We start from the raw sequence: 14,143 nt of genomic DNA on the forward strand, positions 1-14,143 counted from the left end.
CCCTGATGATGCCACTGCACCCCAGCCTAGGCGACAGAGTGTGACCCTGTCTCAAAACAACAACAAACCTTTAACAGAGACACAGCCAAGCTCAGACCCCCCAATCTTCAGAATCAACTCAGTGAAGGCCTCCTCCCCATGGCAGACTTGCCCCAGGCTACTCTGCAGCAGAGCCAGGACAGGGCCCAGGCTGGGTCTCCGAAACCAGTGCTTGGCCCATTTGCAGGGCCTCCCTGTGCCCTCTCTAGCACAGACTGGCTGGGGACCAAGCAGGCACAGAGTGGCCAACCCAGGCCAGGGGATCTGCCACCTGGAGGTGAGGTGTGGACAATGTCTGTGGGCCTCAGGGGTCCTATCTTGTCCTCCTAGAGCCTGGGAGAGACACGGAGCTCCTGAGCCCCCCCACCTTGGGTCACTGCACAATGTGTGAGACACCCATCCCACCTGGAGGTCCAAGGTCACTTACCTTTGGGAGCTCCTCAGAAGGGCTGTGGTTCTGGTTCTGGATCTATTGCAAAGAGAGGAAGCAAAGACGGAAAAAAGAGATCTCGTCAGTGGCAGACTGTGCACAGGGCTCCCGATTTTTCACCCACTTGTAACCACCAGACGTGTGTGCTGGGGAGGGGCTGACCAACCCCCATGAAAGGCCAGGACACTGAGGCTCACACACGCAGACTCACACATGCCAACACAAGCTCACATGCAGACACACACTCAGACACACGTGTAATCATATGCAGACTCCCAGCCCCAACACTTGCCTGTGTCAGCCACACACACGTTCACAGTCACACACAGACCCACATGAGACACACACTCACACAGGCACTCCCACTCACTCACACATGCCCCTCTTCTGGATGCAGGGTACCCGAAACTCAGTCAGCAGCAAGAACCAGCATGTTGTCCTTGGTCAGAGGGGGACAAGGTTTCAGCTGCAAATGGGTAAGCTGTTCCACAGCCCTAGCCACAGAAAGCCCACACTCCTGAGCGCCCCGCCAGCTCAGTCACGTGGCCTGACTATTCCCAAGGGGCGCAGGGACACACCAGGGCCAGAGTGAGGGGCCTCGGAGAAGATCCTTAGGGGATGTGGTATTCACCAACCAGTTCGGGGGCGAGAATTACTGTGCCCAGGAAATCTGCTGAGCTTTGCTGAGCCAAGCAGTCCCAGACATGACTAACCCGGAAGACTTTTTTTTTTTTTTGGTTCTGTTGTTTTTTCAGTAGAAGCTCAGTTTGGGAAATAGGCAATTGGGGGCAGATCACCTCCTCCTACCGGCAAAGCTCCTTGCCCTGAGGCTGGAAGGCTCTCTAGGATTCCTGGAATCTAAGTGTACAAAGTCAGGAAATGATTTCTTCTCAACTGAGATATTTTCAATGAATTGTTGAACTGGGATTAGCAGAGATGGGCAGGGGGTGTCTCTGGGGGAGAGGGTGTGGGAGGGTGGGTCTGGGAGGGCAGACAGAGGAATCCAGGACCCCTTTCCTTGCTGTAGCTGCAGCCCTGCCCTGGCAGCCTCCTTCCCAGACCCAGAGGCACACTTGCCAGTGTCAGTAAATGCCAGTCCCAGCAGCCTACAGAGCTCCCTCTCCCCCAAATTAGATGACCTCATTGCTTCATTAGGGCCCCTGCATTCAACAGGCTCACACTGGCACCCACTGGGTCTGAGGCACTATGGGGTAGGAACAGTCGGTCAACAACTTATGGTGCACTTCATGTGCCAGACACTACACTGGGCACATGAAGCTCAGCAGTAGATGACAGAGCCAAGGTCCCTGAGCTCATGAAGCCTGGAACCACGGGCTAGAGGCTGGGCACATGACAGCCCACCAAGGCTTCATTCTGGGCTCTGTGAAGGCTGGGGTGGATTAGTGATGTCTGCCGTGGGTTTGGGTGGTGGAAGTAGCGACGTAAACCTTGCTATCCTAGACCATACACAAGGAAGTGGGATAAAGTGAAAGATGAAGGCAGCCTGTTTAAAGCACAAGGTGAAGAGAATCAGAGGAAGGAGAGTATAATTCTGCCTGGGGCAAAACCTTACCAATTACAAGAGGCCAGCCCATCTCAGAGAGGAGGATAAGAATGGCACTAAAGGCCAGGTGTGCTCATGCCTGCAATCCCAGCACTCTTGGAGGCTGAGGCAGAAGCATCATAAGCCCAAGAGTTCAAGACCAGCCTGGACAACACAGGGAGACCTGTCTCTACAAAAAAAAAATTTAAAAATTAGCTGGGTATGGTGGCACATGCCTGTAGTCCCACCTACTTGGGAGGCTGAGGTGGGAGGACTGCTTGAGCCCAGAAGTTTGAGGCTGCAGCGAGCAGTGATCATACCACTGCAGTCCAGATGGGGTGACAGAGTGAGACCCTGTCTCCTGAAAAAAAAAAAACAAAAGACTAGCACTAAAGTCCATCTATCTAGCCTGCTGGCACCCATGCCCCTTCTGGGGACAGCCTAAACCTGTTCCAGCAGGAGACCCGCACAGGCCTACATTGGAGCAGGGGGCAGCACTACACTGGTGAGCAGCTAGGGCATCCATGGAGAATGAAGCAGGCATAGAGAGACACAGAGCCAGGAAACGGAGAGAAAGAAACTGAGTCCCGATGACATCTTTCAGCACCTGGATTCAGCCCCAGGCTGAAGTATGGCCCCGGGCTTTTAAGTTAAGAGTCAGTAAATGCTCTTTTTTATTTTTAATGTCAGTTTGGGCTGGGTGTGATGACTCATGCCTGGGAGACAGAGAAAGATTCGTCTCAAAATAAATAAATTAAATAAAACTAAAGTCTGTTTGAACTGATTTCTGCCATTTGTAATATAAAAATCCAGACCTATACCCTGCCTTGAACTTGCTATGTAATTTTATGCATGTCTCTGACATACTCCTCCCATCATAAAAAAGAGGAAGGATGCGGATGACAGAACACCTGAGGTTCCCGCAGCCCTGGAACTCTAGTTATCACAGGCAAGGGTTAGGCCTGACCCTTCCCCCCAGCCCCACCCCTGGCCCCAGGCACACAGCCAGAGAGGTCATCAGCCCTTCTCAAAGTTAAACACAAAGCAGAATTGCCTGGAGGGCTCTTGAAAACCCAGATTGCAGAGCCCCACACCCAAGGTCTAAATGAGCAGGTCTGGGGTGGGGCCTGAGGTTCTGCATTCTGCAGGCTCCCACGTGATGCCCATACTGCTGGGCCAGGGACAGCATTTTGAGGACTCAGACTCACTACGTGTTCTACTTTCCCAGTTTGCTGAGGACAGGTGCTCAGTGCAAAAATAAAGCCCCAGCCAGCAGGAGACCACGACCTCTCCGTCCTCAAAGCAGACCGCGATTACGGAGAATGCCCGCATGGCTGCAGGGATGAGCCAGCCTTTAAACAACAGAAGCAGCAGGTCCCAGCTCCTGTGGTCCCACTGCTGCCCCTTCCAGCCAGCCGTGTTCCCTGGAATGTATCTAAATAATAGGGGAGGCTGTCAGAGGCTAAGGAGCCTCCTTGGGCTCTAGCAGGCTCCAGGCTGGTCTTCCAGGCGCCCAGAGCATCCCCGACGGCTCCCCTACTCCCAGGCAGCATGCCAGCCCTAAATCCCGCTGTGGGCCTTGTCCGGACACAGTGACCCAGGCCGCCCTGCTGTCAGCAGCCTGGCTAGCCCTGGCTCTCCCCTGATTTACATCCGACTTGGCTGCCTTGAAAAGCCTCCTGTGGCTTTTGGAGCGAGGACACTGTTCAGTAGTAAAAGGCTTCCCCAACAGCATCCTTTCCAAGGTGGCGCTGGCCCAGCGTGAATGCCGGCAGGCTCCCAGCTGTGTGACCTTGGGCAAATTATCTGCCCTCAGCAGGGCCTCGGGTCTTCATGTGCAAAATGGGAATAATGGTGTCTTTGGTGAGGATTAAGGAGAGGATGTTCACGAAGCACAGGGTCTGGCTTTTAATGCACAGGAGGCACACAACAGCCCTGTTTATCTCCTTGATTCAGAGTGGTCCCCAGACCAGCACCATCCACAGTGCCTGAGAGTTGGTTAGAAATTCAGGGCCCCAGGCCCCACTTAGGCCTGCTGTCTCACTGTTGTCACCCAGGCTGGAGTGCGGTGGCACGATCTCAGCTCAGTGAAACATCTGTCTACCAGGCTCATCCTCCCGAGTAGCTGGGACTACAGGTGTGTGCCACCATACTCGGCAAATTTTTGCCTTTTTTGTAGAGATGGGGTTTTGCCATGTTGCCCAGGCTGGTCTCGAACTCCTGAACTCAAGCAATCCACCTGCCTCAGTCTCCCAAAATACTGGGATTACAGGCGTAAGCCACCACACCTGGACGAGCTTTTGCTTTTCTTTTTTTAAAAGTCTGTTCTAATCGATATTCTTCTACCAGTGGTAGAAGAAGAATCCACATTATTGTTCCCTGAGGCAACGTTCCTCACTAAAAGCCTGTTGCTACAGCTCTGCTCAGAGTAACTCTGGAACTCCTGTCCCCAAATCGGGACACCTCCTTTCAGAGGCAGGGCTGGGACATCTTGAAAAGCCGCCAAGAGGATGACTGCATCCTTAAAGGAGTCCCTTAAAGGAGCACCCCATGTGGTGACATGCGCTTCCACAATGGATAGAATGGTTTTTCCTCTCTTTATTCAGAAGGTATTTCCCTTAAACACAAAACCTATCTGGGCCACCCCTTACAGGACCAGAGAGGAGAAAGGACTCACTTAGGTCACATAGCAAGCCAGAGGACAGGGGCATTCTAAGTCTGGTGTTGCAGTGCCTGGTGTAGGGCCTTTGATTTTAAAAGGGCATTAGCCACGCATGTGTAATTTTTTGTTTGACATCCATAGCCCTGCCAGACAGACAGCTCCATAAGGGTACAGTTTGGTCTGTCTTGTTCACCAGCCACATCCCCAGGGCCTAGGACAGGACCTGGAACAACTAAATATTTGTTGGATGGATGGATTGATGGATAGTGATGGTTGAATATAATTTCCAAGCCTGGAGCCACCCAGATGTTCAAACCATATGTTCCCATTTCAGAGTAGAAGGAATCAGGCTCTCTTGATTTGTATGTTGAGCAACCACTGTGTGCCACACCCCTAGACTGGATGCTGGAGCATCCATCCCTCCCCTTGATGTGTCCCCAGTCAGGTGCATAGGTATAAGGTAAGACCATAAAGGTCTGAGCTCAGGTCAGAGGAAAGGACCACAGGGCTCAGAGCAGGGCAAGCTGAAGTCCACTTTAACTCACGTCATCTTTTTTGAGTGCTTACTATGTGCCAGGTACTATTAAGAGGCTCAAGGAATGCCTCCTAGAGCAGGCAGCTCCAAGCTCGCCCCTTAAGAGTGGGAATAAGGAGTGATGGGAGGAAGGGCCTTGTGAGCTGAGAGGCCAGCATGGGCAGGGCTGAGAGAGCTGGACGCTTGGTCTAGCTAGGAGCAGAAACCAGCCAGACTACAAACAAGAAAAGAAGTTGTGGTAGGTGAGCGTGAACACTGGCCAAGAGCCAGATCGTGAAGGGCCTCCAATGCCAGGCTAAGGAGGTTGGACTTGATTTCACAAAGCACTAGGGAGCCACCACTGAAGGCTTTTGAGCAACACAGTGACATGCAGAGAGCTGGTCCCCGGATGGTACAGAGAGGTATCCAGGAGGCACAGAGGTATCCAGGAGGCAGAGAGGCTAGTGAGGAGACTGTTGTCTTGGGCTGGTGTGATGTCCACCTGCAGAGGAGACACCAGGTGTCATCTCTGAAGGAATGAATGTCCTTGAAATCATGACCTGAGTCTTCCCTCTTGGTGCTGACTAGCCTTGGGGCAAGACAGCAGGTCCCTTAAGACCTCCCCCTTCCGGCACCCTTCACCCAGTAAGCATGACTCTGCTGAAATCGCTGGCCAACCACACTCCTCCACCTCCAACCAAGGAACTGGCAGCCTTGGGTTAAGGACTTTCCACTGGAACATGGCAGTGAGTCACTTGGCATTTATGTGCAAAGAAAACTCCTGGAAAGGAAGGGCCTCTCAGGGCCTCCCAGCATGAGGAGAGACCATGCAGAGGAGTGGTCCTGAGCCTCTGGGTTGGGAAGGACCCAACATGAGCAGAACCCCGAGGGCTCAGCCCTCTGCCTTCTAGCCCAGGCCTGCTCAGATACCTACTGAGGGAGGAAGCCTTTCATTGCCAGCCCAACCCTTCTCCTGGCGACCACCAGCCATCTCCCTACCTTCCACGTTCTATTCCATGCAGTGGCCAGAGCTGCTCACCATGCTCCTTCCTGAGCTTTCTAGGAACTCCATCCTGGGTTTTGGGGGTGTCTCCTGAGCAGCCAAACCATAAGGAGTCTTTGCAATTGATACAGCTTTGCCCTCCCACCCGCTTTCCCATGACGTGTGACAAATCCAGGATCTGAGAGTCATGAACGAGTATCATCGAAGGTTTGAGGCAGTGGCATTAACCCTTTCCTTAAATCCCTCCCTGTCAAGGGGGGTTTCACATAAGCAATGTATGATGGATGCAGCTGGGAGGGGGGAGCACAGGGAGCCACATCTGTGAACAATGGTTCTTTTTTTTTTTTTTTTTTTGAGACGGAGTCTCACTCTATCACCCAGGATGGAGGGCAGTAGTGAGATCTTGGCTCACTGCAACCTCTGCCTCCCAAGTTCAAGTGATTCTCCTGCCTCAGCCTCCCAAGCAGCTGGGATTATAGGCGCCCCACCACTGCACCTGACTAATTTTTGTATTTTTAGTAGAGATGGGGTTTCACCATGTTGGCCAGGTTGGTCTTGAACTCCTGACCTCGTGATCCGCCTGCCTCAGCCTCCCAAAATGCTGGGATTACAGGTGTGAGCCAGTGTGCCTGGCCAACAATGGCTCTTTTGATGGCTTTATCTTCCTGGGTTGATAAGTGCCTCCCTGGGACCTCAGTGTCCTCATCCATAAAGTGGGTGGGCAGAGAAGGTTAACTGGATGATCACACAACCCCAAAGTCCCCACACTCCACACCCTGGGGCTGCTCTCCCTTAGACCTGAGGCGGCATTCCCAGACTGGATCCTTGGCCTGCCTTGGCATAAACTATCTTAGATTGTTCATTAACTTTCTCCTGATACAGATCTCCCCTCCCTCCTTGAGCACAGGGGCTGTTTATTCCTCCCTGCCCTCTTGGCCCTGGCCCTGTGCCTAGCACACAGTAGGCACTCATGAAAGTTTGCTGTGCAGCCAGCGGGACGAGGATGGGCTGAGGCATCAGGTGGACTCTGGGTCCAGCGCTCCTTCCACCCTTTCCTAGCTGAGCGTGGGCTGGGGCCATCCACTTTTCTGATGAACTCATCTCTGAGACAGGAAGGGGGATAAAGCACCATGGATGCTCAATAAATATGGGTTCTTTCCCTTCTCAGAATGCTGAATCGGCTCAGCTGGCACCTCAGCACCCTCTGGGGCAAGTCCTGCATGGGGGTATTTCATTTACTGAGCTGGCAGCACTGGAGGTGATCAGACAGGACACCCGAAATCAGTGGCTCCCAAATGCAGGCTGGCTGTTTGGAATGGCCTGGCAGATCCGTGTGTTCTGACATGCAGTCCACATGGCCTGCTATTGGAATACACCAAGTGGCAGAACCAAGAACAGTACCATGCCATTTTTGTTAAAAACAAAACAAAACTGGCCGGGTGCGGTAGCTCACGCCTGTAATCCCAGCACTTTGGGAAGCCGAGGCGGGCAGATCACGGTGTCAGGAGATCGAGACCATCCTGGCTAACACGGTGAAACCCCGTCTCTATTAAAAATACAAAAACAATTAGCCGGGCGTGGTGGCGGATGCCTGTAAGTCCCAGCTACTTGGGAGGCCAAGGCAGGAGAATGGCGCGAACCCGGGAGGCGGAGCTTGCAGTGAGCCGAGATCGCACCACCACACTCCAGCCTTGGTGACAGAGCAAGACTCCGTCTTAGAAAAAAAAAAAAAACAAAACTACAGCTAGCTTCTAAACAGATCCCAAATAATGCCTGGATCAAATAGGAAATCAAAACTCAACTGAAAACTGATCCAGTAAGTAACAAAAAGGAGTCTATGTCCACATGGACACCTGGATATAGTTTAAGCTGTATGCAGAGGGAAATGTATAACCTTATATTAAGAAAGAGATATGATATACTGTCCAGCATTTTGGAAGGCTGAGGCAGGCGGATCACTTGAGGTCGGGAGTTAGAGACCAGCCTGGCCAACATGGTGAAACCCTGCCTCTACTAAAAATACAAAAATTAGCCAGGCATAGTGGCACGTGCCAGTAGTCCCAGCTACTCAGGAGGCTGAGGCAGAAGAATCGCTTGAACCTGGGAGGTGGAGGTTGCAGTCAGCCGAGGTCAAGCCACTGCACTCCAGCCTGGGTGACAGAGCAAGACTCCATCTCAAAAAAAAAAAAAGAAAGAGATATGATAGACAGGCAGGTGGACAGACTGAAGATCAGATTGTACTTTTTTTTAATGATCTGAAAAGATCACTTTTTAGTTTATGCAGTTTTGTATTGCTTGAGGTATATTACTTTTATAATTAAAAGTGAATGATTTACCAGTTTTTCAAAAAGTTAACACATATCTACTACCTTATAACCCAGCAGCTCTAGTCCTAGAGAAAGGAAAATACATGTCCATAAAAAGACTCGTACAGAAATATGCATATAGAAGCTTTATTAGTAATAGCCGCTCCCCAACTGGAAACAGTGTCCATCAACAGCATGGATGAACGCATTGTGGAACATCCATACAATGGGAGATGACTCAGCAATAAAAAAACAAAAATCAACTCCTGATATACTCAACAGCACAGATGGATCCCAGCAACGTCAAGCAGAAAAAAACGGACACAAGAGTACACACTAAATAAGTCCATTTATATAAGGATTTAGACTGGCAAAACTAATTTATGGTGACAGAAATCAGAAAGTGGGCCTGGTATGGTGGTGCATGCTTGTGATCCCAGCATGGGATTCTGGGAGGCCCGCAAGGGTGGATCGTTTAAGCCTAGAAGTTTGACACCAGCCTGGCAACACAGCAAAACCCTCTCTCTACAAGAAACATAAAAGAAACTAGCCAGGTGTGGTGGCGTGCGCCTGTAGTCCCAACTACTCGGGAAGTGAGGTGGGAGGATCATCTGAGCCTGGGGAGGTCGAGGCTGCAGTAGAGATCATGCCACTGCACTCTAGCTTGGGAAACAGAATAAGACTCTGTCTCAAAAAGAAAAAGAAAAAGAAAAAGGAGAAAGTGGCTGTCTTGTGAGGTGAGGAGCACAAGACAACTTTCTGAGGTGCTGGAAATGTTCTATATCTTGATTTGGGTGGTGGTTACACAGGTGTATACATTTGTCAAAACTCATCAAACCGTAACAGAATCTTTGCATATTACTGCATGTAAATCATAACTCAATTTAAAAATATTTTTAAAAAATCATCTGAGGTGGGAGGATCACTTGAGCCCAGGAGTTCAAGACCAGCCCAGGCAACATGGTGAAACCTCATCTGTACAAAAAATACAAAAATTAGCCTGGAGTGGTGGGGCATGCCTGTAGTCCTAGCTACTTGGGAGGCTGAGGTGGGAGGATCACGTGAGCCCAGGAGATCGAGGCTGCAGTGAACCTGATGGCACCACTGTACTCCAGCCTGGGCAACAAAGTGAGACCCTGTCAAAAAAACAAACAAACAAACACACACACACAAAAGAAAAACTTTAAAAATACAGATTCCCAGGCTCCACCCTCCTGGAAGTTCTGATTCAGTATGTCCAGGCTGGGCCTGGGAGTCTGGCTGAATATGTGTGTTTGTTTTTAAGTATCCCAGGCAATTCTGATACCTGACCACAGTTAGGGCAGCCCACCTGCCTCCCCTATCATTCCCTGCCCACTCTTTTGTTTTAGGTGGTTTATTATTTGTGTGTTGGTTTTTCCAAGAGAAAGTTGGTTGGCCATACCACGCTGGAGCTTTAGAAACAGAACAGCAATTCCTCACTCTCTCTGCTTTCCCTCTCGTAACCCCTAACTCCCACCCTTGGCATCAGCCTCTGCCCAGGTTTCCAAATGAAGGCTCTGACCAGGTAAGACAAGAAAGGAAACTCTGCAGACCCGTTCAGGACTGGCATAACTCACCTAGAGACACTAGGGCTGTGTGCTCCGGGAGGTCAAAGTTAATGGCCTGTGTACCAGTTAAATAGCATGTCCAGGCCTTCACCCCCATGTTTACAGAAGGAGTTCAGGGTAAGACTCATTGGTACAGAAAATGCTTAGTGGCTCAGTGACTCTCGGTCTCCTGGACCCCAGCTCCGTTCCTTACTCACCATCAGGGGTCTCCTGGGCTCCAGGCTTGACTGGCTTCTCCCCGACTATCCCTAAACCCAGTCTGATTCCTGCTGCCCTCGGGAGAAAGCCCAAGCCCACTTACACAACATTCAAGGCCCTCCAGCTGGGCACGGTGGCTCACACCTATAATCAACACTTTGGGAGGCTGAGGCGAGAAGATTGCCTGAGCCCAGGAGTTTGAGACCAGCCTGGGCAACATAGTAAGACCCTGTCTCTATTTTTATATGTGAAAAAATCAAACACCCCCCTACCATCTGGCTCCTATTCCTCTCTCCAGCTAGGACCCGGGGAACCTGTTCTACAAACATGCTTGGCTATTTCACGCCACTGTGCCCTTGTAGCTGCTCTGCCCCCTGTTGAGAATGCCAGCCCATCCTGTTTCTCCACCCACAGATAATGGCAACTCCGATGCTGTGTCCTCTAGGAAGCAAAAGTGCCTCCTGCCTACTACCCCACCCTCACTGGCACACTCAGCAGCTCCTTGGGTCTTCTTCACTGTACCCCATGGATGGTAATGGCCATTGCAGCTACCACATGCTTCTACCTCTGGGACAGAAGCTCCTAGAAAGCCAACACTCTACCCTGAACCCAGTGCTGGCCCAGAGCTGACCTTAACCAAGGTCTATTAACCAACTAAACGAAGCACATTAAAAAAGTGCTCTCGTTCTCACTGGAAGGCTTCCTTAGGCATTTCCCGATCCACAGCTCCTGCCCAGAACCCATAAATTCAAACGAACACTCTGGCCAAGTTGGCAAGCACAGGAAAGTGAGATGCAGCCCCAAAGAATCTGACTCTTGCTCATGACCTCCTGCAGAAGTGGGGGATCAGCATGTACCTGCCAGGGTGGCCCTGGGATTCCAGGCCAACCCCAATTCCAGGCAGATCCTCTCTGGCTGCAGCTGAGCTGCATTCTGGGGAGCCCTTATAATTTACTTCTCAGCTCTTTTCTATATACGGGAATGTGTTCAATGACTCACAAGTGTCTTATCATTCAGGACCTTTGGAAAGACTTTCAGAGAAGTACAGCTCCCAAATCCTTTGACAAACTGACAGGCGGACAAGTTCAGGTTAGAAAGCACAGTCCCCAGAGCCTGGATTGCCTTGTGGAGGGCTGACCCCTGCAGCAGGATGGGTAGCAGGGCTCGGGGGAAGGCACAAAGAAGGAAGAATGAGTACTAGGGACAGAGGCAAGGTGCAAATGGGTCCCATAGGCTCACTCTCCTGCCCTGAGGACTGGGGCACCTTTGTTCCTCATTTTCCCCAGGCCCCGGTTCAATTTCAACTCCCCAGGATATCAGCGACCAAAGCCCCATGGGGCCAAAACTCACAGCTGAGCTAGGGAAAGCATTTTGAAACTTAATTTTGTCCAATCAAGGCAAAGTCCCTTAGGTGCCTCTCAGTTTGTCCATCTGTAAAATGGGTACTGCTCACCAGGCCTCCAGACTCTGAAAAGCAGATGTGGCCCAATCACCACAGGTTGAGGTGACGGGAATGAGGTAGGAGAGGATGATTGCAGCTGAGCCATGGGTTAGTACAAGGGTATCCCCGAAGGACAAAGCCTCCAGAATGCACCTTGGCCCTTGCCATACACCACAGTGACCCGGGACCTCGTGACACCCTCTAATCAGCAGCTCTACAGCCGAGCCCGGCTTTACAGCTTACCACAAGCTTATTCAACCTCATCTCCCTCAATCCCCTCAAGGACGTAGTGAGGCCAGCACTGGCGTCCTTGCTGCCCAGGCAGCCAAGCCGAGGCTCAAAGAAACGAAGGGAATCAACCAAGGTCACCCGCCCATTAAAACAAAGCACAGGACTTCAATCAATTCCCTGGGGACAAACTCCTACCTCTGGTCCCTGGTTTACTCTATAACCAGTCTGCCCCACCCATTTTACAGGTAAGGAAACTGAGGCTGAAAAAGGGTTGCCCAAGGTCAACTGGGGGCTGAGCCAGGCCTAATACCTCCCACCATTCCACCAGTCCCACCCTGTTGGGGGTTCTTAGCCGTGCTAGGCCCCCTTCAGATCCTCTCCAACACCATCTTGATGAAATTCCTCCCCCACCCCACCTCCTCATGCCCACCCCACACTCCCTGGGTGACTCCCTGGTCGAGATGGAGGCAGGTGGTTGCTAAGCACTCACTCGCTCTCTCTCTCATAAAAATAAACTCCTTCTGGTTAGGAGACTCTGGACAAGATCCCCTCCCTTCTAGCCAACAAAAAATTAAAAAGAAATTTTAAAAAGATCTCCTCAGTGACATTTACTTGAACGTCAGCTGTGCCAAAGCGGGGGCCAATTTATTGAAGTCCAAATGGAGCCATGCGCCAGTAAACCTCAGCCCGAAGACCCTCCATTCAAGTGTCTGGGCAATTACTGAGCTGATTTATTTCCCCAGGCAGGGAACAGGGGCCCAGGCTGCCTCCCAAGCTTTTGGGGCTGGTCCTGGGGATGCCGGGATCTGGCAGAGGCCCGACAGTGACCAAAATAGCCAGGCCGGTGGCCCTGTCCGGCACACACCTCCCTGCCTGGGAGAGCTGCCCACAGGTCTCCTCTCCAGTCCAGGCTGAAGTCCAGGCTGAAGCTTTGGGGCTGTAGGAGGAGGTCCCTGGAATTCTCTCTGTGCGGCTTCCCTAGTGGGAGGGGGACGAGAATCTCCTACTTAAAAGAGGAACCCACAGAAGGAAGAGAAATAGTCTGGAGGAGGAAGTGTCCTGCTGGCCCTGCCGGCTGTCCACTACCCCTTGGCTGCCCCTCCGGGCCTTGGTCCCACCACTTGGACTGCTGGACGCCGTCGCTGCCACCTGCACACCACCTATGGAGTGCATGCACCTATGGAGCCATGCTGCTCTATCACCTCTCCCCACTCAGCGCCGGCCCGGGAAAACCAGCTCTGGCCATTTGACCCTCTAGGCACCGGGGACGCCCTCTTGGGTACAGCCGAGGACACATAAGTGCCTACAACCAGGGACCTGGAGACACAACCACACTCAGGGACACGCACGTGCACCCGGCCAGGGCCTGGAAGACGCAGCCCCCCCCCCCCCAACACATTCATGCAGACACAAACGGGGACACACAAGAGCACACATCCAAAGACAGCACACTCAGGTATCTCACACACACACACACACACAGGCACACACACACAGCCCAGCACACAGAGAATAGCAGACATGCCCCGGAAGACACATGTGCACGCTGCGGGGGACACGGTGAAATAGCCACCCTCAGAAACATAGACACGGGGATACGGAGGCACATGTAGGCATTCTGACCGAGAAAGACACACAGACATACCACACACAAACACACACACACACACACACACCCACACACACACCCCTGCTGCCCGCACCAGGAGCCGGAGCCCTTTCGCCTGGGAAACAATAACAGCCCCGCCAGCGGGACTGAGCAGGCGACCCTCGGTCCCTTCCGCGGTGGTGAAAGGGGCGCCGGATGGGCGCACGCGGAGGGGAGGAGGCCGGGACTGCGGCGACGCGGGGATGGGGAGGGGCTGCAGACGGCGGGCAGCGCCGGCTGCGCGCCCGGCTCCCCGTCCCTCGGGTACCTGGGGTGGCTGCGGCGCCGTCCGCGCTCTGCTCGGCTGCGCCGGGTTGCGCCGGCCAGGGGCTGCCTGCCCGCTCGCTCTCTGACCCGAGGGGTGAACGCTCCGCACTCCCTCTCGGCGCAGCTCGGCCTCTGGGCTTGCGGTCCTCGGGACTCGGCGTTGGCGGCGGCGCGAAGGAAGCGGTAATTTATAAGCGGCTTCTTCCTGACCTCGCGTGTCTGTTGTCTGAGCAGGCAGCTCTCAGCATCACCCATCCTGCTGGGTGGAAAAA

The 14,143-nt window shown here is 52.5% G+C and overlaps 1 protein-coding gene across 2 annotated transcripts in view; it reads right to left on the minus strand.

Moving 5' to 3' along the window:
* Nucleotides 1-14,143, minus strand: part of SLC6A6 (solute carrier family 6 member 6) — an 87,239-nt gene extending 73,096 nt beyond the window's left edge. For both annotated transcript variants that reach the window (XM_021922672.2, XM_021922670.2), the window contains exons 1-2: nt 13,873-14,143; nt 467-508 (exon numbers count right to left, since the gene is read on the minus strand). The gene's annotated coding sequence lies outside the window, so the exon portion shown is untranslated. The remainder of the gene's footprint in view (nt 1-466; nt 509-13,872) is intronic.

Source organism: Papio anubis, chromosome 2 (genome assembly GCF_008728515.1).
Source record: "Papio anubis isolate 15944 chromosome 2, Panubis1.0, whole genome shotgun sequence".
NCBI lineage: Eukaryota > Metazoa > Chordata > Mammalia > Primates > Cercopithecidae > Papio > Papio anubis.